The sequence below is a fragment of the Peromyscus californicus genome, unplaced genomic scaffold, assembly GCF_007827085.1.
Source record: "Peromyscus californicus insignis strain IS unplaced genomic scaffold, ASM782708v3 Scaffold_6__1_contigs__length_162567912, whole genome shotgun sequence".
Taxonomy (NCBI): Eukaryota; Metazoa; Chordata; class Mammalia; order Rodentia; family Cricetidae; genus Peromyscus; species Peromyscus californicus.
The window spans coordinates 124,361,151-124,388,136 of record NW_026294584.1 but is presented as its reverse complement, the minus strand read 5'-3'; positions in this window follow the sequence as shown (position 1 = coordinate 124,388,136).

Genomic DNA, 26,986 nt, shown 5'->3' with positions numbered 1-26,986 from the left:
GCCCTCAAGACTACCTCACTTGCATCCCTGACATCAGGGTCAGCTCTAGTGTGCTGCTCAGATGGAGGGTAGAGTCTGCGCTCTCATGCAGGACAGCCAGTGAGGATCAAGGCTAGTTCTCCCATTCTTGCGACTCTTGTGACCTAGGGGCCAGCTCTCTCATTTGCCACAGAAGGTAATGGGTGGGGGGAAGGAGGGAGGCATCTGTCTCTCACCCATGCCACCATATGTCTTTTTGTTTTGTTTTGTATTGTTTTTTGGTATTTCTTTTTGTTTTTTACATACCCACCACAGATCCCCCTCTCATCCTCCTCCCCCTCCACCTTCCCCTCTGACTCACTCCCCCATCCCCTCCTCTAAAAGGGTTTGTCTTCCCATGGGGGGACAGCAAAGCCTGGTACATTCAGTTGAGGTAGGACCAAGGCTCACCCCCCACCCCCATCCTGCATCAAGGCTGAGCAAGGCATCCCATCATAGGTAATAGGCTCCCGAAAGCCAGCTCATAAACAAGGGATAGATCCTGATCACACTGCCAAGGGCCCCTCAAACAGACTCAGCTGCACAACTGTCTCCCATCTGCAGAGGGTCTAGTCCAGTCCCATGTAGGTTTCACCATTGCCGGTCTAAAGTTCGTGAGTTCCTATGAGCTTGGTTCAGTTGTATCTTAAGATTTCCCCATCATGATCTTGACTCTTCTTGCTCATGTAGTCCCTCTTTCCTCTCTTTGACTGGGATCCCTGGGCTCAGCCTAGGGCTTGATCGTGGATCTTTGCATTTGCTTCCATTAGTTACTAGACAAAGGCTCTATGATAACAGTTAGAGCATTCACCAATCTGATTACCAGGGTAGGTCAGTTCAGGTACTCTCTCTACTATTGCTAGTAGTCTAATCTGAGATTGTCCTGTGAATTCCTGGGAATCTTCCTAGCACCAGGTTTCTCCTTTACCCCATAATCTCTCCCTCTATCAAGATATCTCTTCCATTGCTCTCCCACCCCATCCCTCCCCCAGTTTGACCTTCCCATTCCCCCATGTTCTCATCTCCCATCTCCTCCCTTCTATTGCCCCCCACCCCCAGTTTACTCATGGAGATCGCCTCTGTTTCCCCTTCCCAAGGTGATCAATGTGTCCCTTTTAGGGTCCTCCTTGTTTCCTAGCTTCTCTGGAGCTGTGGGTTGTAGTCTGATTATCCTTTACTTTACACATATGAGTGAGTATATACCATGTTTGCCTTTCTCAGTCTGGGTTACCCAGAAGCCAAAACTCTACAATGGAAAAAAGAAAGCATCTTCAACAAATGGTGCTGGCCTAACTGGATGTCAACATGTAGAAGATTGCAAATAGATACATATCTATTGCCATGCATAAAACTCAAATCCAAGTAGATCAAAGACCTCAACATAAATCCAGCTACACTGAACCTGATAGAGGAGAACGTAGGAAGTAGCCTACAATGCATTGGCACAGGAGACCACTTCCTAAATATAATAGCATTAGCACAGACACTGATAGCAACACTTAATAAATGGAATCTCCTGAAACTGAGAAGCCTCTGTAAGGCAAAGGACACAGTAAATAGGACAAAACAACAGCCTAGAATGGGAAAAGATCTTCACTAACCCCACATCTGACAGAGGGCTGCTGAAATACAAAGACAATGAGGGTTGATCTCCAAAATATATAAAGAACTCAAGGAACTAGACAGCAAAATACCAAACAATCCAATTAAAAATGGGCTACAGATCTAAACAGAGAATTCTCAACAGAAGAATTTCAAATGGCTGACAGACATTTAAGGAATTGCTCAACATCCTTAGTCATCAGGGAAATGCAATCAAAATGACTGAGGTTCCATCTTACACCTGTCAGAATGGCTAAGATCAAAAACGCTGATGACAACTTACATTGGAGAGGATATGGAGTAAGGGTAACACTCCTCCACTGTTGGTGGGAGTCCAAACTTGTACAAACACTTTGGAAATCTGAGATTGAGAATTGAGAATTGAGAATCAATCTGTCACCACATGTTTTTAACAGCTTTGTGACAATTGTCATCAGAGGGACTTCATCTAGTAACTAAAGAACACATATTCAGAGACCCACAGCCAAACATTAGGCCCAGTTCAGTAAATTCTTCTGAATAGAGAGAGAAAAGATTGTAAGAGTCAGAGGGGTCAAGGACATCACAAGAAAACCTACAGAAACAACTAACCTGGCTCATGGGAGCTAACAGAGTCTGAACCAGCAACCAGGGAACCTGCATGGGACTGACCTAGGACTTGTACATATATGTGACAGTTGTATAGCTTGGTCTACTTGTGGGATTTCTAGCAATGGGAGCAGGGGCTATAACTAAAGCTTGGGTGGCTCTTAGGAACCTATTCCTTTTACTGGACTGCCTTGCCCAGCCTTAATACAAGGGGAGGTGCTTAGTCTTACTCAACTTGATATGCCATGCTTTGTTGATACCCATGGGAGGCCTGTCCCTTTCTGAACAGAAGCAGAGGAGGAGTGGATTGAGGGACGTGTGCAGGGGTAGAAGGAGGGAAGGAATGGGAGAACAGGAGGGGGGAGGAATGCAGTCGGGAAGTAAAATAAATAAATAAATTTAATTTAAAAAATTTAATAAAAACAAAAAAAAGAAGAGATTTTTACATTTCCAAATGGTCAAAAAAATGTTTCTATTGTATTATGGTACACACTAAAACAAATATAAGAAGTTAAATATGTGTCAATCACTAAGTGACTCCTTAGTGAAACTGTTACCTTCATTCATTTACATATCCCTGCACTTGTTTCTGTGTTAAAGTAACAGTCTCCAGTAGCTATGACACTGAGCATTCAGGCAGCAAAGCCAGACATGCTTACTATCTGGTCCTGTAAAGAAGAGCTATGACAGCCCAAATGAAGGGTGGTTAGTCACACAGCTGAGTTCACCAGCCCTCCCAGACAGACTAAATCCAACCCAGTAAAACTGGGCAGGACCCGGGCATCTGCACTGCAAACCTCCACTGTTGACTCTTCACAAGTGTTCTGAAGTCCATATTTTAGGAAGGTAGTATCTTCAAAGTAGGATGCTTCAAGGGGCTGGATCTTGATACCACATATTAAACTCTTTCCTCAACACAGTGTTTGTGCCAGAAGGCAATTTAAGGGCACTGGCAATTCAAAAAAATAAAAATAGAAGCCAAAGGTTGCTATCATTTTAATAACAACTCCTCAAGAGGTATAGAAAAAATGCTGGCTTGTTTCCTGTTTCATTCAAGGGTGATTTCAGGGATAAGAACCAGACAGACTGTGGTTTTCAAATCAATCTCTTACATTTTTAGGAGCCAGAGGCTAAATGGAGGCAAGAGACAACACATTGACCATGGAGTAGAGACAGAGATGAAGGAAAATCAAGTCTGCCAAGGAGAGGGTGAGGAGACACTGAGAGCTTACCCAACATCCTGTTAGGGGAGGCACCAGAAATCAGCAGGCACCTGCAATGACAGTCAGCCCTGGGGAGCTTAAAGTACAGGTATTGATGGTGAAAAGCAGACCAGAGTCTAGAAAAACAGGCATCAAGAAATAGCACCAGACACAATGGGACAAGCCTGTAATATCAGCATTCAGAAAAGCTGAAGCAGGGGCATCACCACAATCTGAGACTAGCCTGTACTATGTAGTGAGATCCTACATCAACACATACACACATACATACACAAAGGAAAAGAAAAGAATGAAAAAAAGATGATTCAGCTGGTAAAGACATATGTCACCAAGCTGGATGACAGGAATTCGATCTCTGGAATTCACATGGTAGAATGGCAGACCAACTCCAAAAAGGTTTCTTCTGATTTCCATAGGCGCAGGCACAAACACACAGACACATAGACACATACAGACATATGCACATACATATGTACATACACACATACACACAGTAAGCAAATGTAATGGAAATTTTAAAAATAAAAAGAAATTAAAGGGCTGGAGAAATTTAGTAATTAGGAAGACATATTGCTCTTTTAGAGAACCCAAGGTTGGTTCCCAGCACCATGTGATCCAGTAGCTCACAACTTCCTGGAACACCAGGGGTCTGACTCCTTCTTGTGTTCTCCAAGCAAACAACCACACATGCAAATAAATGTGTAAGACAGGTTGTTGCTATGCAAGCATGAAGACATGAATTTTAGTCTTCAGTAGACATACATACATTTGTATCCCAGAACTATGGGGGGTGGAAATGGAAGAATAGCTGGGACTTGCTGGATGCCAGCCGAGTTTTAAGTTCAGTGAGACACCCTGTCTCAAGGGATAAGATACAGAATGATAGAGCAGGATATGTGATGTCTTCCCTTGGCCTCTATAAATATGCACAAGTGGATGCATACATCCAGACACAAATGTGTGAATATACCACATTGACATAATCGGTCTCTGTCTCTGCTTGTCCGTCTGTCTCTCACACGCTTTCTCTCTTACACACACACAAACACATACATGTTCACACATAATAATAAGAAGAACAAGAACAAGAAAAGTATAAGAGATCTTATAACAGACATGTCATTTGGAGACTTATCATTTGTACACAGGCAATAGCAATGTTTTAACCTGCTAACAAGTGTATCTGACATTTTGGCATTATGACATAAGCTTTTCATCTACAAAGTTCATGCTCAACAACCTCAAATCAACTTGGATAAAAACAACACAATATTCTAAGTAGTTTACAGCTTCATGTTGGATCACATTCATAGCTATCCTTGCCACGTGTGGCCTGTGGGCCATAGGCTGGTCACATCTTATAATGTTTAATTAGCACAACTTCTCCCTCAAAGGGCACAGTCTTGCTACATGTCAGTTCCTGCAACACAGAAAGATGACTGAATAAGACAGACATGGTTTCTATGCTGAGGCCATCTAACTTTACAGACAAACAGTAAGATAAATGTGTGTGTACACAATCCTCCATCATTTCTCAAAATCGGCCCACGGACCAGCAGCAGCAATATCACTTGAGGACCTGCTAGAAACATAAGGTTCTAGAATAAGAATGTCTAAGGAGAGGTGTTAAGGCACCCATGCTTTACAGAGTTCAGCAAGTGATTCTGATGCTTGCATCAATATTCTGGTCCTCTTCAGACTCATTTGCAAAACAGGGTTAGCAGCACTTTGCACTCTTAGAGAAATGTGTGTGTGTGTGTGTGTGTGTGTGTGTGTGTGTGTGTGTGTTTGTGTGTGTTCCATGTTATAACCCCAAGATAATTTTTAACTAAAACTAGAGGAAGGCTGCTAAATGATTTAAACACAATTGTGAAAGTTATATAGAAGGGAGACCCATTTTCTATTTCATCCCAATCCAAGGAACTTCTCTCTACTTTAGGAACTTCATAGCATCCTGTGACCACAGCACAAAATATCAAAGGTTCAGGGCAGTACAACTCTGGTCCATGAAGAAAAACAGAGTGAAACAAGCACCGCTTTACACTGCCACTGTCTAGCTTCAAAAGTAGATTCAGGATAATTTCGGGTCACTTATGAGCCCCTAACATAAGCAGTTGTCACCCTTACATCATGTGAGAAAGCAGGGGTGCCATACTTCTATGTGAATCACATTCTTTTACCATAGATGCTGGTGGGGAGATATTGGACAAGAGGTCAGAATCCTTCAGACAGGAAACGTGGTATTACATTCTTCCTAAGCCTTGTGTAGTACAGTCGGAAGAACATGTGATGTGTAACTTTTATCACACACCAACTTAGTCTTTTAAGTAACAGTTCTATAGTGACCTATCACAGACAGTATAGATGTATATATCATACCCCACAGCCTTCTTCTAGGGCCTCCTGTTAGCACCTCTCCTTTATCAAGTGTCAACTTCTCTCTAATCCCATACCTAGGTGCTTTCTGGGAGTTTTTAAAATTGTTTGAGAATTTCTTACAGACAAAGTGTATTATTTTACACACATATACAAAGTGTTTTTGGTCAAATCTACCCTGGCTCTGTCCCCTCCAGCTCTTCCCATATCTGTCACTGTTACTTTTCCCTCCTAATTTCGAGTACTCTGCATTTAACTGACTGGTTCTATTTACTACTTCCAGTGCGTGTGTGGCTATAGAGTGTTTAACCCTGAAGATGTCTTTATGTAGACACTAGGATTTCATATCTCAGAAAGAGCAGTAATTCCATGAGAACCAGGTCACTGACAGAACACTGATGTAGTCCACCTTTCCTATCTGTGCACTGGAAAACTCCACAGCACATTCCACAGAAAATCTCACAGAGATTCTGGCTATATAAAGACTCCCTCTTTACTCAACTAGCTGCCCAGAGCACTAACAAGCCACTACTTACCCCAATTGGCTCCATCTTCCACTCCCTAAATGGTCTCCTGGGATTAGTTCCCAGTTTACTAACCTACACCCAAATCCCATCTCAGTGCCAGCTCTCAAAGAAGGCAAGATTAACTAGAAGCAGCAGGCTATGATCCATAGCCTACAGTATTTTTCAGCAACATTTTCTCAGTAAAATGACTTCATAAGTCTGTAGAAGCACTGAACCTTGTCTTGTGTAATGCAGATTTTGAAAAGCTCAGACTCAAGTAATTTTATCCCAAGCTTCATAAAATATATCAAAAGTCATTGGGAAAATAAAAGGAGTCCTTCACTACAAAAAAATCATATCCCTTATTTATAAACTAGAGAAGCTTCAAACATAAGAACATCTCAATGTCACCATTCCAGCCCACCAACGAGAGTCCTGCCTGATGTGTGTCTCCTAGGAGATGGGCACGCACCCATAAATGCATTCCGGTTTTCCAAAATTGGCCAATATAACAAAGCAAAATTTAATATTTCTGTCTTTTGAGGTGATGTTGATTGTGTTATGCATTTTTGCATTTCAGAGACGGGCATTTAAAGAGCCAGGTAGGGAAATGCATGTGGATTCATGTAAATAGTTTTAGTGTATAAAGCTAAGAAGAAAATAGATTTTTGCAAGCAGATTCATTGCAGAGAAAAGTACCCGGAAGAAATCAAGTGATCAACCTTTCTCCAAAACAAGTGTAGAGATTAACATGTCTTCTGAGGTCCTTCATCCTTCTGTCTCAGTGATCCCAGGGTGAGAAGACAGGGCAGGAAGCCAACTTGTAACCTCTCACTAGCATGCTGTGAACCCTTCCTCATCAGAAATCTGTCATCTGAGAATTAATCAACACCATCTAGTTACAATAGTAAATATGGCTTAAAGCTGGAAACGCCATTCAGAAAAGAAAACATGTAATAGAGAATCATCCTTTGAATATTTACTAATTATAGTCTACATTATTATTAAAATAGCTTAACATTTAATTTTACAATATCACATAATTTTCTATATTACACTAAATCTAACATGGTGATGTCATTAGCTAGAGGGATAAGAAATCAATTTGACTCCCACAGAAAAGAATATTTACTCTTTCAGGTGGCATAAGTATCCAGAGAGATAATGCAATGTTTTCAAAATAGGTAAAGATTCCATTGTCTTTATTTAAATATAGTCAACTAATTTGAATAAAGTCTACTAATATGCAAACTATGCAGACTAGAGATAGACTGACATACTATTAGTCTCATACATGTGTAAATAAAGATATCATTGCCAACTCCCACAAAATTTAGACCCACAACCTTCCCTAAGTCTGTGCTTCTCCTGTGAACTCATGCTATCTAGCACAGGAAGGGTGTTCTCATGCATAGACCTAAGTTGACTTTTTCTAGTCTGCAAAGAACTCCAGAATTCTGTTTTCTTTTAGTCTTTTTTTTTGTGTCTCCAAAAATTGCAGATTTCAGTACTCAATTTTTTGAGTGTTTGGAAGAGAGCTCTAGTCACCCAATAAATATAATGCATAGAGAGTTTCCTAGATGATGAAGTTCTCTGCTGATATGAGCTTCCTGGGCAGCAAAATTACATGACAACTTATTGGTGGAAAACTTGAAAACTGTTGAGGCTGAAAGGCATGTTGAGTGCTAAAAGCTAGAGACTAAGATCAGCAGCTGAAATAAAGCCTGATTATGTCATAGTAGGCATAAGAGTCAGTATATAAAATGCAACCTAATGAAGCCTTTTAATTAGCAACATATATGAGTCATTAAAATCATGAAAGGTTTACTGTAAGGATATTCAGAGTGAATAAATAAAGCAGACTTGGATAATGAAAATAAAATGTGCACAATCTTTCGCTCATTTTCATGAGCATTAACATGATTATTTTTCTGATGAAAGAAACAGAGACACTGAGCACCAGGTATACAGTACAATTTCAATACTAGAAGTGAAATAATCCAGAATTGATTAAAACTGCACAAATTTGACTCAATGGCTTTAAAGGGACAAAAGAGAGAGATTGACACAAATCTGGGTATATAAGGGAGGGAGTGGATCTGGGATGAGTTGGGGGATGGGCAAATATAATCAAAGAACATTATAAGACATTCTCAAAGAACTAATAAAAGTGAAGAAACAAAGAAATTATATAAGGTTTCACTTGTGAAATTGATCAACTGTTTGCACAGCCTTCTCAATGTCTGATGATTAAGGAAACAGACACCTCAACTCCTTAAGGCTGTGTGAGTATAATGGTAACCATTGTGCACAGGCAGGTTAGAGCATTTGAACGCTTGATTAATGAACTCTTCTGTGATTAATATATAGCATATATAACACTGTCTTGTAAGCTACAAATATCCATCCCACATGTGCTATGTAACTTCTTGAGTACCAAACAATAAATAATTCACCCACCTGAACTCAACACTAAGTGACTAAAGACAGCATTATTCTGTCTTGTCATTGATGGCCAGGAAACCTCTGTCATCACCCTATGAATGTGCAGTGTTCTCATCACATCCCTAACTGCCTCGTATACAGTAACATCAGGTCATAATCATTGGTAGTTAGAGGGGATGTAAGGATGGAGAAAGAGGAGAGGAGCAAGAAAAGAAGGAAAGGACAGAAGAAGTGAAGGGAAGAGTAAGGGAGACTCGAATCAGGGGTGGGGAGAGAAAGAGATGATTAGGGGGAGTAGGAGGGAAGGGAGAAATCCAGTCTTTCAAATAAGCAGCAGTCAGGTTTATTAAACTTATAAAAACCTCAGAATATTCTCCAACTTTCAGGTCATTTTGTTCTTAACTAACTGAGAAATTAGCATCTGAAAGATGCACTTAGTGGAGGAATTGAAAACAATCCTGTTCTACACGTGGTTGCCAAGAGAAAACTGATTTTTTTTTTTAAATACAAGCTTAAACCCTCATAACCAATTTATTAAAAAATGGTTCTAAAATGTGCCATCTGGAGACCTGCTGCATGGATTGTTTTCAGACAGCACTTCCACTGTGTCACTATAATTCTTTTTACAATGCAAAGGCCTCATAGTATAAAATCTATGTATTAAAAGCAGAGACTATGAAGGATCCACAAAAATACAGAAACATTTGGCCTTTGAACATATACATTTGAATAAACACTACTGAAATGTGAATGATGCAGTAGCCTCCACCATTGGCCTTAGTGCCTGAAACATACACAATTCCCAACTTCACTCCTACCTCACTCTTCATGGTCCAATAACTTCTAAGTTCTGCTTATCTAACTCCCAATTGCATCTTTTTTCCTGTCTAAAATGATACTTCAGTAATATTCTGTTCCACAATTTTCCTTAAAGATTTTCTAAATACAGTTTGTAAGCCTAAGTGTGGTTCTCAATATTACATTCTTGTGATTTCTTTTTCCTGATGGTTTTATAAAAATATTCCTCATCTCTCTTAAATGTTAATGTTCTCTGAAATTCTGGGCCATGCATCTTTCATTGACCTGGTGCATTCACTTTAAGACATTGCTTCTACTTTCAGAATTCTGTTAACTTCTATGTGCTGACAGTTTCTGGATTCTTACCACTAGTCCCTTTCTTCTTGCTGAGTTTCAACCTACAGATGGGTGGGCCCTTGGCTTTGTTAACCATTGGATATTGACAGTTTGACTAGATATCTTACAGAAACTTGACTAGCTCAAATGAAACTCTACCCCTTATCTTACCCTCTTAGTTAAGATCTTATTAAGGAGGGTTCTCCATCTGCTTAGTGTCACTACCACCAAATCACTTATCTGACATAAAACCTGGAGTCTATCCTGATATGTATTATGTGAATTGATTGATAAACATCCCTAACAAAAATACTTATGAGGAAAATGTTCTAAATAATCTTTTTTAAATAATTATATAGTGATGCAGATATGGGCTTACCAAAACAGAAATAGGTCAGAGTAAAAGATAGTTATATGCCCTATTAAGAAATAACCTAGGGCCAGTAAGATGGCTCAGTGGGTAAAGGGGCTTGCCACTAACTCCAATGACCTGTGTTCAATCCCCTGAGACCCACATGGAAGAAAAAGAATTGATTCCCATAAGTTGTTATCTGACCTCAATACCTGCATGGTAGTGGCACACGCCTTACCATAACATGCTTTCTCTCAGATGCGGACTCTAAGGAGTGAAAAAGAACATGAAAATAGGATGTCTACTAGGAAAGTGAAACCAGATGGGAAAGGAGGGGAAAGACAAGAAAGACTAATAGAAAATGTAAATATGGTCAGAGTACTTTATATGAAAGAATTAAAAAGTTATAACAAAACTTCTTGCTTTTTATATTTAGTATACACTAATAAAGAAAACATAAAAATAAGCTGAAGAGAAAAATACACAAATATTTTCTATCACTATTGTAAAATATAAAATATTTTGGAATGTGGAGTTATTATTTAATATTCTGTCTTTCAAGCCATTTTGTCCTATGTCAAACTGTTATACTTAGGAGGAAATAGAAATTAAAAAGTAAGCTTGTTTTTACCATTTCTAGATAAAGAAAGTCTTTTACACAGATAGATGAGGAAGAACATAGGAAAGAAAGTAAAATGTATCATCAACAATGAAGCTTATTATTTTCCGCTAAGTCCAAAACACTGAACACAGAAACTTCTTGTTGGTTTAAGAAACTCAGCTAAACCTGACCCTGTCATTATCGTCCAGACTTTATGGTTTGGAAAATAATTTGCCTTCCATAAGCAGTCTCAGAATGGAGAAGACTCTCCTGCATTCCACATAGCATCACTGGGGTCATCCAGTATAGGAGCTCTAACTACCCAAAGGCTTACTTATACATCTTATAATTGATATTGACTCTTTGCTAAAACTTCACCTAGTACATTTATAGAGTCTCTCTACGTCTCCAAAAAGTGGAGGCTGGGCTCTAGAATCAAATGTTCTAAGAAAAGGGTGCAGGAGAAAGCTAAATTTTTTTAATGACCTAGCTATAGATACCATACAATGCCATGTCCTCATTTACTAAGTTTGTGAATGTAATACTAATCTAGCTTCATAAGGAAGGAGAAGAAATACTATCTCTTGGATGGAAAAATTCCCAAGTTCACAAAATAGGTAAATAGTATTGTGAAAAGTGCATCTAGAACAAAGCTGGGGAATTATTTTGATTATTGTGTTTATACTTTTATTCAAAGCTTCAAATAAATTACATCAATATACTTCCTTTGTGGGTTAAATAAGAAATTGCTAAAGTCTGTAACAATCCCATAAGGGGAGCTTCAGATCACCTGGTCAAGTATGCAATAGCCATGTGTTTTGACTCTGACTTTTCCAAACCACATACAAGGTGCCTATAATTTACTGCCGACAGCTCACTTTTAATTAAAGAAAATATATGTTTTAGATCCTTGGAATCATCTTATAAGCAGGCTTTTAGAATCAAAGCAGGCTATCAAACCTGAAGAACAGTTTGTATGTCTTACATTTTAGTGAAGCAAAACTGATTCTTGGATCAAGATTTCTGATCAGTTACAGTCTCTCTAAATTTCCTAAAGATTGATAAAAGAATAAGCGTTTTCTCTCTTTCTGTAACTCCAGATACTCCAGTAATGAGAGCTATCCTCCAAAGTACACATCACACTCCTCAACTCTCATGGGTATATATCTTTCCTCATCTTTCCTGGGCCAGACATTTCTCTGTACCTCTACTCTTGCCAAATTTAGCTTTTATGTTTTGTTTAAAATTTAAACTCTTCAATATTTCATAAATGGCTCTGTGTGTTCCAAACCTTGCTTCCCCTTTCCCCCATTCTAGCCATACTTCCTAGTTGTCTTCCCTTTCTAATGGTTCCTTCAATGAATACCTGACTTGGTAACCTTTAGGAATCCTATCTTCAGAAGAGATATTGATATTTTCTATCTCTGCAGCATGCCACTATACTTCATCACAGTCTTCCCCCAGGGCTTCATTTGTTCCTACTACTTACATGATCTCCTGTTATATATTATTTCTGTGTTTATTATTTTCCAAGTAAACTATCTATTCCTTTCTAGCTTGAATCTATTCACATTCAATGCCTAGAACCATACACCATACTCACTAAATTCTCAAGATTCAAAGTCAGTGCTTCAAGCTAGTACAAGTTATAAGTCCTGGAAGAACCAGGTACTTAAAGAGATGGTTGTCTCATGCCCTAGGATACTAAAGCCAACTGACACACTGCAATTATCTTGTCTTCTTCCATCCCAGACAATTCCTCAGGATCTTGAGTAAATCATTATCACCATTCTTACTGTAATTTGAGACACACAGGGCATCAAATATCAGTGCAATTGTGGTTAATTCAGGGATTGATTTGGCTAAATGATGATGCCTCTCTCTTTGGCCCAACACAAATTTAGATGTTCCTATAATAGGATTTTATATCTTAGGTTTTCAGTGATGTTCCACTTTTCTCTGTCATTTGAAATAGAGCTGCTGTATAAAGAACTTTTATATTTACAGCAAATCTGAGAAGAAAAGTCAGAGATGTTGTGTATTTTCCACCCCCAGCCCCCATCCAGGCAGACTCCTCTTCTGTCAACATTCTATACTGAAGTGTTAATGTTGTTGCAGTCCAGCCTACCCTAGCATGTCATCATCACCTAAAACCTAAGGCTTACCTTCCCCACCACTCTCAGTGTTGTGAATTCTGTGAGTCTTGTTAAATACGCAATGATATATAATATCACTCTAGCCATATCCAAAGTCCATCACTGATACTAAGTTTCACTCTCGGTTTTGTACATTATAGAGGGTGTGCCTAATATGCATTGACATTTATCTGCCTGTGAAGTATCTAAGGATGAATTGCAACAGACCTGAAATATCTATGTTCTGCCATCCACCGCCACCCCCCATGTCAACAACTGCTGATTCATTTTACTCTGCAAACACAAGTTTGTAATTTCCAGAATGTCAGGTTAAAGGAATAACACAATGAGCAGCCATGCTCTTGGCTTCTTATGCATTTATTATTTTCTATGTCTTTTCACAGGTTGACAGCTCATTTATTTCTAACACTGAATAATATTTCAATGTCGGAATGCACCCTAGCATATTTATCCATTCACTCACTGAAGGGTGTCTTAGTTGCTTCCAAGTCTGGGCAATTATATATAAAGCTTCTATAAACATTCACATGCAGCACTGTTTTGTGAATATAAGTTTTCAATTATACTGGTTAAATAATAAGAAACATGACTTCTGGGTCCTATAGGAAAGAGTATGTTTAAATCTATTAGGAGCTATCAAGCTGTCTTCCAATGCAGGTCCACCATTTTGAATTTCCACAAGAGATGAAGGAGCAGTTCTGTTGCTCCACATCCTCTCCAGCATTAGGTGTGGTTAGTATTGTGAACATCTTAATAGTTGTAGTAATTACATGGAGAGTTGCAATGTCAATTTAAATCCTCTGTTTTAAATGACATACGTTAATCATCTTTTCATATACTTAATTTCCATCTGTGTATCATCTGTATGCTTGTATCATTTTATTAATTTCAATCAAGATATTCACTTACTATTTTGTTTTGTTTTGTTTTGTTTTTCGAGACAGGGTTTCTCTGTGTAGTTTTGCACCTTTCCTGGAACTCACTCTGTAGCCCAGGCTGGCCTTGAACTCATAGAGATCTGCTTGCCTCTGCCTCCCAAGCGCTGGGATTAAAGGTGTGCACCACCACCTGGTTCACTTACTATTTTTAGTACATGTTTGAAATGACCTTTTATCATACTACAGATAAGCTAGAAACCACAAACTGTAAACTGACAGAAGACACAGCTAGAGAAGTGGAAAATTCAAACTTGGACTTGATATTTAATCAAATAAATTCAAGGGGAGGTGTAGAATTTTCCCTTCTTAATGTGAAACCCACACATTTAAAGCCTTTGAGGTTATTTTAATGCATGTAATGAATGCACTGAAGGGCATTCATGTTGTTTCCATCCTAAGCTACTGTGAATAGAGTAGCAACTAAATGGGTGAATAAAGATCTGTGGAGAGGATGACAAGTCCTTTGGACATATGCCAAGAAGTGTCATGCTTAAGAAATATAGATTTATTTTTAACTTTTTGAGAGTTCTGCACACTGATTTCCAGAGTGGCTAGACCATTTTGGAATCCCACCAGCAGTGAATCGCGGTTTCCATTTTCCCTATGTCCTCTCTAGCATTTGTTGTCATTTTGGGGGCAGTTTGTTGTTGTTGTTGTTGTTGTTGCTTTCTTTTGATTCGATCTTTGCCTTCTGACCAGCATAAAAAAAAATCTCATAATTATTGTGTCTTGTGTTTACCTAATTGCTAAGGACAATGAAAAATTTTTTTTCAGATATCTCATCCATTTTTTGTGGTGGTATTGTGTTCCCAAAAATATTGTGTACCCTAATAAACTTATCTGGGATCAGAGAACAGAAAAGCCACTAGATGCTTAGGCTAGAAAATGGTGGCACTCATGCCTTTAATCCTAGCATTCCAGAGGCAGAAATCCATGTGTTCAAGGATACAGCCAGGCATGGTGACACATGCCTTTAATCCCAGAAAGTGAGCCTTTAATCCCAGGGAGTGATGGTAGAAAGCAGAAAGGTATATAAGGTGTGAGGACCAGAAACTAGCAGCATTTGGCTGGTTAAGCATTTGGCTGGTTAAGCATTTGGCTGGTTAAGCATTTGGCTGGTTAAGCTTTTAGGTTTTGAGCAGCACAGTTCAGCTGAGAGCCATTCGGATATGAGGACACAGAAGCTTCCAGTCTGAGGAAACAAGATCAGCTGAAAAGTTGGCCAGGTGAGGTTAGCTGTGGCTTGTTCTGTCTCTCTGATCTTCCAGTATTCACCCCAATAACTGGCCTCAGGTTTGATTTTATTAATAAGAACTGTTAAGATTCCTGCTACACATTTTTAGTTTCTTTTTCAGAAAACTCTTTGTTCAGATCTCAAGCCCATTTTTTAAAATGGTCTTTTTTTAATCTTTGAGTTATGTATGTATGCATGTATGTATGTATGTGTATGGTATTAATTCTCTATCATACACAGAGCTAGCAAAGATTCTAGATGATTCTGTGGGCTTCTTCATTCCATTGATTGTTCTTTTAGGTATTCAGAAACATTGTAATTTTATAAAGTCCCACTTAATCAATTGTGGCCCTCAATTCCTGAGCAAACAGGGTCCTATTCAGGAAGTTTGTTCCTACACCTATACCATGTAGGATACTACCTCTAAGTTCTTCTGTAAATATTAGCGATTCAAGTTTCACATTCAGATCTTTGATCTATTTGGAGGGGTTTTTTTGTGCAAGGTTTTAGATTTGGGTCTAATTTCATTTTTCTACATATGTGGAAATCCAGTGTAAGCAGCACCATTTGTTAAAGATGCCCTCTCCTCTCCAATGTGTTTTGGCATCTTGCCAAATATTAGATGGTTATAGTTATGTATAACCATGTTTGGTTCTCCTATTTTTACCATTGGTCTACAAGCCTGTTTTCATGCCCATGCCATGATGTTGTTATTATTATGGTGCTGTAATATATTATGAAGTCTGGAATAATAATTCCCTCAGCATTGTTCTTTTTGCTCAAGATAGCTTTTGGTATTCTGAGACTTTTGTGTCATTATATACATTTTAGAATCGGTTGTTGTTGTTGTTGTTGTTATTTCAGTGTGGAGATTTTTATTGGCATAGCATTGAATCTGCAAATGGCTCTTGGTAGAATGGTCATGTTCACAGTTCTACTAATCCATGAGCATGTGATATCTTTCCATTTTCTAGAGTCTTTCTCAGTCTCTTTCTTCAGAGATTTAAAGTTTTTATTGTAGAGATTCATTGCATTCTTCACCTCCTTGGTTAGCTTTATTCCTCGGTATTTTATTTTCTTTGAAGTTATTGGGAATGATTAGTATGTCTGTCATTTCTTTATCTGCATGTTTATTGCTGGTATATAGAAAAGCTCTTGGTTTGTACAAACTGATTCTGTATCCTGCTACTTTGCTGAAATTGTTGATAGCTTCTAAATGTTTTCTGGTGAATGTGGGGAATGTCGTATGCATTTGTATTATATAGTCTGAAAGTAGCGATACTTTGGTTTCTTCTTTAACTGTTTGTATTTTGTTAATTTCCTTCTCTGACCTTGTTATTTCAGCTTGTGCTTTAGCACATTATTGAAAAGGAATGGGGATAATTGACAGCCCTGTCTTGCTTCTAATTGCTTCAAGTTTTTTTCTACTTAGGATGATGTTGGCTTGGATCGATCATATGTATCCTTTATTATGTTAAGTTATGCACCTTCCAGTCCTACTCTCTTTAGGACTTTTATCATAAATACCTGTTGGATTTTGCAGGTCTTTTGTTTTCTTTTTTCTTTTTTTGCATCAATTGAGATAATCGCATGATTTTTGTCTTTAAGTTCATTTATATAATTTATTATATTTATTGAGTTTGTATGTTGAACCAACCCTGCATTTCTGGAATAAAGCCAATTTGATCATGGTAGATAATCTTTCCAATGTATGTCTGTATTTAGTTTGTAAATATTTATTGAGAATCATTAAATTTATGTGTATTGGGGATGCTGGCCTGTGGTTTCCTTTTCTTATATTTTTGTTTGGTTTTGATATTCAAGACTAGCATCACAGAAAGAGGTTAGGATTTCCCTTCAGTTTCTACTTTTTAAAATAAAGAAAGACAGCCTGTAGCTATCCTTTGAATAAATGTCTGGTAGAGTTCTTCTGTGGATACATCTGAGTCTGGGCTTTTTTGGGGGGAGGGGGTGTTTCATTACTGTTTCAATCTCTTCATTTGTTATGGATCTGTTCAGATTGTTGATTTCATCTTGGTTTAAATTTGGCAGTTCGGATGAGTTTAGAAATTCAACCATTTCTTTCAGATGTTTCCACATCTGTACCCTACAGAGTACAAACGTTCCTGTATAATATTCTGATTTTCTTTGCTGTCTATTGCAGTGCTTCTCTGTTTATTGCTGATCCTGTTAATTTAGGTCATCTCTTTTTTTCTCCCCTCAAGGTGAGTTGGGCCAAGAGTCTGACAGTCTTATTCATCTTCTCAAAGGACTAACTTTTATACTTATTGATTCTTCATATTATTTTCTTGTTATGATTTTTATTATTTCTTCTTATTATTTATATTTCCTCTACTACTGGGTTTGAGTTTGGTTTGTTCTTGTTTTGCCAAATTCTTGAATATTATAATTAAATCATTTCTCTGAGCTCATTCTGATTTTTTAATGTAGTAGCTTAGAGATATACATTTCACTCATAGGATCTCTTTCAATGTGCCCCAGAGATTTTGTTGTAATACATTTTCATTTATTTCCAGGAATTTTTTCATTTCCTTAGTGATTTCTTGTTTTATACATTCATCTGCACAAACAAGTGTGATTTTTACAGATTTGTTTGCTGTTGTTTTTAAGCTATATTATATTATGGTCAGGTAAGACAAATGAAATTATTTCCATTTCCCTGAGCTTGTTAAGACTGGTTTGTGTCCCTACATCCAGTAACTGATGGAAGCAGATGCAGTCATCTAGAACTAAGCATTGGGCTACACTCCTAGACTTCAGTTGAAGAGAGGGAGGAGAGATCACAGGAGCAAGTGAGATCAAGATCATGATGGAGAAAACCATGGAGACAGCTGACCCAAGCTGGTGGGAGCTCATGGACTCTGGCCTGTCAGCTGGGAAAAATGCATGGGATGGAACTAGGCCCTCTGAATGTGAGTGACAGTTATATGGCTAGATCTGTTTGGGGAGCCCCTGGCAGTGGGACCATGACTTATCTTGAGTTCATGAAATGGCTTTTTGGAACACATTCCCTAGTGTGGGATGCTTTGCTCAGTCTTGACACAGAGGGAAGTGCTTGGCCCTGCCTCAACTTTGTATACCAGACTTTGTTGACTCCCCAAGGGAGAGGTCTTACCCTCGCTGAGATGGGGCAGGTGGGGGGGGGGGTAGAAGAGGAGGGAGGGGGAACTGGGATTGGTATGTAAAATAGAAAAGAAAAAAACTTTTTTAAAAAATAATTAATTAAAAAAAAAAGATTGGTTTGTGTCACAGGATGTGTTCTATTTTAGAAACGTTTCCACAGGCTGCTGAGTAGAATGTATATTCTTTACCATTTGGGTGGAATAGTGTGTGTGTGTGTGTGTGTGTGTGTGTGTGTGTGTGTGTGTGTTGAGTCCACTTGATGTATAATGTCATTTAATTCTGATGTTCTCTGCTTATTTTTTTTGTTCACATAACCTTATTATTCGAGAAAGCATAATGTTAAAAACACTTATTATTGGGTTGATAGAGATTTTTCTTTAATTCCAGTAATATGTTTTTTATGAAATTGAGTATGACAGAGTTTGCTACATATGTGCTTAAGATAGTAACATCTTCTTGGTTAATTGCTTCACTGATTAGAATGAAAGGTCCTCTGTCTCTTCTGATTAGATTTAACTTGATGTCTATTTAGTCAAATATTAAGATAGCAACATCTCTTTGCTCCCTGGTTCTATTTTATTGGAGTACGTTTTTCTATCCTTGCACTTTAAGGTAGTACCTGTCTTTAAATCTGAAGTGGGTTTCTTATACACAGCAGATTGATGGATTTTGTTTTGTAATCCATCCAGCCAGCCTGTGCCTTTTCATTGGAAAATTGAGGCTATTAATATTTAAAGTTATTATCAAAAGGGTTGTGTTGACTGCAATCACTTTATTGGGATTTTGCTGTTTGTGCTTTTAGTCATGGAGCATATCTTAGCTGAAGCCTAGAAGTTGAGGTAAGTGGGAACACAGACTAGGCCAGGATGATGTGGTAACTTGAATAATTATGGAGATTTATTGATGGAGAGGATCAGATAGACTCTTCATGCTGAGACATGGCACAAAATGCGCTGAGAGATTTCATAAATATTTTTGAAAACATAATCTTCTAGATTGTGGTTTTCATCTTACTCTTTTTAAAGGGGGTATAGTTTAGATATGATAATTAATGAAATGATTCACAATGATACTCTGTTATACTCATAGTCTGAAGCCTATCATAATCATCACTGGAGAGGCTTCATCCAGCAACTGATGGGAGCAGATGCAAAGACCCACAACCTAACAGTAGGCAGAGCTCAGGGAATCTCATGGAAGAGGGCAAGAAAGGATTGTAGAAAGCAGAAAGGTCAAGGACACCACAAGAAAATGGCCCACAGAATCAACTAAGCAGGGCTCATAGGGGCTCACTAATACTGAACTGACAAATAGAGAGCTTGTATGGGTCTGACCTAGGTCCTCTGCATATATGCTATGGTTGTGTAGCTTGGTGGTCTTTTGGAACTAAACAGTGGGAGCAGAGCTGTCTCTAACTTTTTGGCCTGCTTTAGGGACTCTTTTCCTCCTGCTCTGCTGCCTCATTTGGTCTTAATATGAGGGGATGTACCTAGTCTTATAACTTGATACGCTATGTTTGGTTGATATCCCTGGGAGGCCTGCCCTTTTATGAAAAAGAAATGAAGAGAAGTGGATCTGGGGGTGAGGGAAGGTGAGGAAGTGGCTGTGAGGACAGAGGGAAGGAAAATTCTGGTCTGGATATACTATATGAAGAGTAAATAAAAAAAAGAAAAAATTATAATCTGTGGGATTTAAATAAAAGAGATTGTTTTGTTTAATGTGTATGGTCCTCTAATCAGCTGAAGGAAGACCTTGTGTCCAAAGAGGAAGACCCCCTTCTGAGGACTTTAATGTCTTCAGAAACCCTGACTGGCTTTTCAACAGGGATTCCATAGACTTTAGACTTGAGACTGCAAGATCCAACTCTTCTATTTTGAATTTCCAGTCTGTTGCTGACCATAATAGATTTCAAACTTGCCAGCTCCTCCCTGTAACTGTGTGTGTGTATGTGTGTAAAAAGCAAAATACAGTGATAGAGATAAACAAAGGTCTTACTGGTTCTATTTATCCAAATAACTCTATAACATATATATTAACTCCTTGATCTAGACTCAAAACAAGAACAGGGCTAGAATGAATATCAACTTTGGGCATGCAAGTGCTTTATTAGTACAGCAGTCTATACTAATTAAAGATTAAAATTTTCTTTCTAGATACTATGCAAATTCAGCTTTAAATAAAATCATCATGGATATGGATTTATTCAGGTATCTCCATAGATTCTATATCTCTACCCCCAATACCGAGAGCCCCCCCCCAATTCTTTTCTCATTATTTAAGGCCTAATGTAGAGCATCAGGTTAACTTGAGTTTTTATATCTCTCAACTCGCAATGGAATTTTCAACCCTTTTACTTGGGAGCTGTTTCTTAGCCTCTTAATATCTGATTGTCCTTTTCTCTAAAATGAAATTACTGTTTTGAGGATAACTAGGATGACATTTATCAAGGACTCATCACAGAATGAGCTTTCAGTTCTTGGCAGCTTTTATTACCACTACTGTTTAACCAACAGGTACTGAAGTACTCTGCAGTTTGGTGCTTCTTTCCTGCTTTTGCTTCCAGGATTCCTTCTGGGACTAAGCCATACTCTCCATAATCCGTGTCCTCTAAAGCTCAGCCCATGATCACCTTATCTGTGACATTACATTGATTTAGCCAATGAAAGATTATCATCCTTTTACTTTTTGCTGCCTATTATGCCTTACTTACAAAATAATAAGAATTTATGCCTGAAGCTGCTTTAAGCAGTTAATATATACTGATATTTCTTCTGGTTCTTACAACAACCTTGGAGAGTCAAAGTTCTCACCACTACATAGTGGAAAACTAAAGCCTGAAGACTTTTTAGAGTCCTCAGGATGAAATCTGATGCTAAGGACCCAGAGGTTACTGGACACGGTGCCCATCTTCCCAATTTTTTGAAGTCATTTTCTATTTGGGCCATGAGGAAATAAAAAGGTAGATACAGACAAGCTGCTTAATAAAGGTTGTAAACTCTTGGAATTCAGAAAGCTAGGCAATGAGACAAGGGTGAATACAGGCAGGTGGTACTTCCTGCAGATTCAAATTGTACCATGCAGGACTGGAAAAACATAAAGATCTCATTACGTATGTCCCAGCCACTAAAAGGCTACTCTTTTGACACTTTGTTGACACTGTTATCCCCAAGCAGATGGTTGGAGAGCTTCATTTTGAAAGAAATTTCTGTAATCAGATTATGAAATTCTCAAATGAAGGAGAACAGTAAGAGTCATGCTGCAAACATGTCACTGCCATTTTGAAAGTCAAGGTAGAGAAGGTAGTTAGTATTCAGTGACTGATTTGGTTACACCTCTAACAAAACTAATCAAGGCCAGTGGCTCTTCACCTCAACTTATTTTAGAACTAGAAACAAGCTAATAAATAAAAATGCCTAAGTACTAAAGAATGCATATTTATTCTTACAAAATTAATGCAGGTCTTCCTCCACCTGAGCACTGTGGGGCTGAAATTGGTACAAAGACCAGAGGGAGAAGGGGAGAAGGAGAAGGGGTGAGGGAGAAGAAAAAGAAAGGAGAAAAATAGCGTGGAAAGAAATAGCTTTTATGCTTTCATCCTAACACATAAACTATCTTTACTGATTAGCCATATTGGTTTTCTCTCAAAGAAGAGATGAGCAAAACCAACAAGTATATAATTTGGGGTGTTCAAATACATTTTGTTCTTAGTCTTGTGCTCAATTGGCACAACACGAGTCTCATTCTGTTATAAGTAATTTTTAAGAAGTAAACAATAGAAATTTGAAGGAAAAATTAGTTTTTTGCTTTGCTTAAGTAATTCTTTAAAATATTCTATTGCTATTCCCAGTTATTTACATGGCTTTCAATGTGCAACATTGAAAAAATATTTTTATTTTAATTACAGATTAGAAGAAACATAACAGCATTAAGAAAATATCATTGCAGCTTCCTTTCAAAATATAGATAACCAAAGCATGCACCAGTTTAAAGGATAATATTGCCTTTATAATAGTAGAAAATATATGCAAAAATGTTAGTAATTATGGTGCTGTTATATAAATGAGTGAATTTAGAAACATTGGTGTAGCAAAAATAAGCAAGGAATAAGAACTGCAAAATACTCACTTTTAGATAATCTCTTTATCCATTCTCGGCTGTTATAATGAAATGCTTGAAGTTATACATTTTGTAAAGAAAAAAGTTTATTCATCTCATTTCTGGAATCTCAAAGGTATGATACCAACTTCTGTTTGTCCCTAGTGATACCTTCTTGTATCACACCATGGTGGCTTGCTCCAAGGCAGAAATGTGTGAGAGGACAAGTGTCAAAAGGAAAATCTCTTCAGGGAAGGTGCTAGACTCCTTTATATTAACTGATACTCACCTGCCTTCTGAAGGCATGCTTCATAAGCTAATTATTCTTCATTGTTCCCACCTTTAAAGATCTGAACACTTCAACATTGTCACAGTAGGGACCAAGCTATTGTTTCATGAAAATCTGGAGAATAAATCAGAGCCAAACTACTGTGGTCATATTGTTATGAAAACAAATGTGAAGCCACAAACTTAGAGATAGTAAGGAACATGTACATAGATAAAAGGAGGTTCATCCAGATCTACCAAAGCTAATGAAGTCAAATATCATGCCTAGAAACCATCAGTGAATGTCTTTCTAGGTAGAGGATTTTACCATAACATTCTTATCTAAGGAAAAACATTAAGGCCTCCGTCCCCTATTACTTTACTGTGTACCCCCTGTGTCACCCCTAAGAAGAAACTGTTAAAATAGGGTGCTCTCAATACAATACCTGATAGCCCTAAGAAAGTACACAAGTTAGTTGGAGCAATGTAACTCCTACTGATAAAAGCCAACAGGAGATGAGATAATATATCATGACAGGGAGTAAATTTTACGAAACTCAATATATTTTGAAAGATGATAATAAAATGGTTGCAGTTTCCACCCATGTCAATAATTCAACAACTAACCATAAACAACAGAACTCTTGTGGAAGAGGTGTAAACTGCATAAGGGGTTGGGAAACTCCAGTGGAGCCCAAGTTTAGAAGGAAAAAGTAGGAAAAAAAAGATATCCATGTTATAGAGGGAATCACAGACCACAACCCCAGTTATAGACCCTGACAGAGCCTATTAACTCCACTCCATAAACCCCCAAGTCATGATGTGGAGGCAGTCTTTCCATTCAAAGAAGCTCCAGGAGACCTGTATATCCATGCCTCCCCGCAAAAGGAAAGCCTTTAGCACTTATTCTGAATGTGAATCTTGAAGCTTCCTATTTCATAGCTCCAGTTTTGACAGTAAGCACTCAGGAATATGGTTCAAAGAAGAGCTCCAAGGACCAATCAAAAAGGGTAGCAGCAAGAGCACAATTTATGGGATGCAGTATAAGCAATTCTAAGAGTTTATACTGATAAATACATGTACAGACATACACACATATACATGCGCACACACACACACACACACACACACACACACACACACACACACACACACACACACGAGAGAGGGGAGGGAGGGAAAAGGGGAAGGGAATCTCAAATAACCAACAGTCTAACTTTATACTTCAAGTAACTAGCAAGAGAAAAACAAATTTAGCTCAGAGTTTAACAAGGGGCAATTTAAAGATGAAACGAGGCTTGGTTAGGGGCTCAGTCAGTAAAGCTCTTGCTTCATGAAGATGAGGTTCTGAGTGCTCTGACTCCAGCATTCACATAAAAGACACTTGTAATCTCAGCGCTTCCTAGACAGAGACTAGAGTATCTGGGCCTCACTGGCGAGGGAGTTTAGCTGAATTATTACAAAGAATAAGGGAAATTTAGAAACAATAATAAAAGATTTAAAAAAAAAACACACGCCCAAGATCAGATGATTTCACAGGTTATTTCCTCCAAATAATTCAATACTCCACGTTAATCACTTCTAAACTATTTTAAAAGTGGAAGCTAGAACATTTCCAACCTCATTTTGCAAAGCCAGCGTCTGTCATACTAAAAATCATAAGGGCATAAAAATAAATCACTGCTCCTAAATAAATAAGGCAGAGTTACTTTGTGAAAGATGCCAATGCTTTATGTTTAACAACATGTCATATGCACTATACATAATTACCAATTAGAAGTTGCCCCTGAGAGACAAGAGTTTTTCAATGTACATAAATCAATAAATACATGCTTCAAGACTGAATGAAGGACAAATATCATTTGACAATCATTATAGGTGCAGAAAAGCATTTGTCAAACATTCAATATTCTTTTCTGACAACACCAGCCAAAACCCTAAAAATAGAAAGAAATTATCTCAGCATAGTAGATAATACATATGCTAACAACCTTCCCAACAGTAAAACACTACATTTTGGTTTTGAAGATCTAGTCCAAGGCTTAGTGTTCATTATTCAACATAGTACTCTGAATCATTGCCTAAGAATTACTCCAGGGGCAGAAATTAAAGGTATCTTGATGAGAAACTGTCTCTGTATGTGACATGATCTTTCACAGAGAAAATTCTGAAAGCCCAACCAAAATTCTGTCAAAAGGAGTTAAAGTATTCAAATGAATTGCAAGATTCAAAACCAACCAACAAAATTTCATTTATGTAGATACACTAACAAGGAATATTCCTAAAAGAAAACCAGGACCAGGAAACAGTCTCTTTATAATACCTATGAGAGAAGTATTTAGAAATAAATTTATACTGGAAGGTAAAAGACGTTCAGGGAAACCTATCAATCACTTTAAAAAGACCTGTCATGTGAAGATAACCTATCCTCAGGATTGGAAGAACAGGTGACAACACTAGATCCATGTTACCTATCAAATTACCACCATTCCAATGGCTTTGTCCACAGACATATTTAAACAATTTCACATGGAGAGGCAGTGTTATGAGTGGCTTAAAGATAGGTATGTAGGGAAGGGGATATGTATCCTGGAAGAGTTGGAGGAGGGGTGGATATGATTGAAACAGAGAGTCTAAACCGGGGGTCTCCACTGGGTCTCCTTGGAGACCAGGGAATCCTACAGAAGCGGTGGAGGAAAGACTGTCAGAGTCAGAGGAGATGGAGGACACCAGGAGAATATGGCCCACTGAATCAACTAAGCAGGGCTCACATGGGCCTATCTAGACTGAAATGGCAAGCATGGGTCCTGCACAGGTCTATACCAGGTCTTCTGCATATGTTATGGTTGTTAGCTTGGTTTTTTTTGTGAGACTCCTAACTGTGAGAATAGATGTATTTCTGACTCTTGTCTGCTTTTGGGACTCATTTCCTCCAATTGGGTTGCCTTGTCTAGTCTCAATATGAGGGCTCTTGAGTTGCCTTATTGTATCTTGTTTTGTCCTATTTGGCTATTGACTGTTGGAGGCCTGGCCCTTTCTGAAGAGGAAATGGAGGGGAAGTGGATCTAGGGAAAAGAGGGGAGATGATGGGGGTGAAACGCAGAGTGGAGGGAGGGGAAACTGTGGTTGGGGTGTATGTATTTTCAACTAAAAAAAAACTCTCAAAGGGGGAAAATATGTATTCTTATCTGTGCAACTTGTAGAAATCACAGATAAGCAAAAGGATAAATACACACTATTACCAAATGTAACCATGGGTTAAGATTTAGGAAGACTCAGTGAATGTCAAAATACTGAATTAATGCAGAGTGTATATTATTCTATCATTCAGTATAAGCTAGAAATAAGACAATGAGGAATCTCCAAGTGTTGGAAAATAACTTTTAAATAATAAAAAGGGAAAACTTCACTTATAATTCAGATGTCTGCAAATTACAGACACAAGCTTTCATAGAAATGTAGAGAGAATGATTTTTTAACTTTTATGATTTTTAAAGTATGAGATCTGTTTTTGGAAGGGGATGGAAGGACTTGCTTATTCACTAATGAGCATTTTTGGTTAAGTCAAATGTGTTAAAATACGTTATATAAATTTGAACACAAGACATGTATTTAGACCAATGCACCATCTCTTTGATGAGCTAGAACTCAGAACTTTAAATGCAATATCTGTCTATTGACTAAGATGTTTATCTTAATTATGTTAGAAGTTTAAATTATATTGACTAAAACTGTAAAATAAGCTTCTATTTTGGGACAGAGGTTACTTAAAAATAAAGTTGCAAATTTTTCTAGGGGGCAACAGGAATATTTGAGGCCAGAAAGAAATGCTTTATCATTGACTGCTCAAAACATTTCTGAAATGAGGTCCATAGCAAACAAGATTCTGTTAGAAGGAAGTGTGGCAGACTGTTTTATCAATCCAAATTAATTAGTGGACATCTTCTTTAGACCCAGTAACTAGAAGTACTTTTTGAAAAGTTGACAGACTGATTTATAACTGGGATAGTAATGGTGGCTGCTTCATATGGGTTAGATAGAAAGAAAATAATGAAAGATTTTCCAAAACAATACCTGGTTTCTCTGGGAATGAGTGTCAAGAGATACTGACAACATGTTCTGTGAGGCTTGGGAATCAACATTCCTGTTCTAGTGTTGTGAACTTGGCAGTCCTTGTTTTAGCCAGTCTACTTGATTTTTTCTCAACAGTGGCTACCTATTGACGTGTTGGCTTTTTAAAATACTGAGCCCTATACTCCTACTGTAATTGGTATTTTAAATTGATAGTTGAAAAGGCATCCAGATAT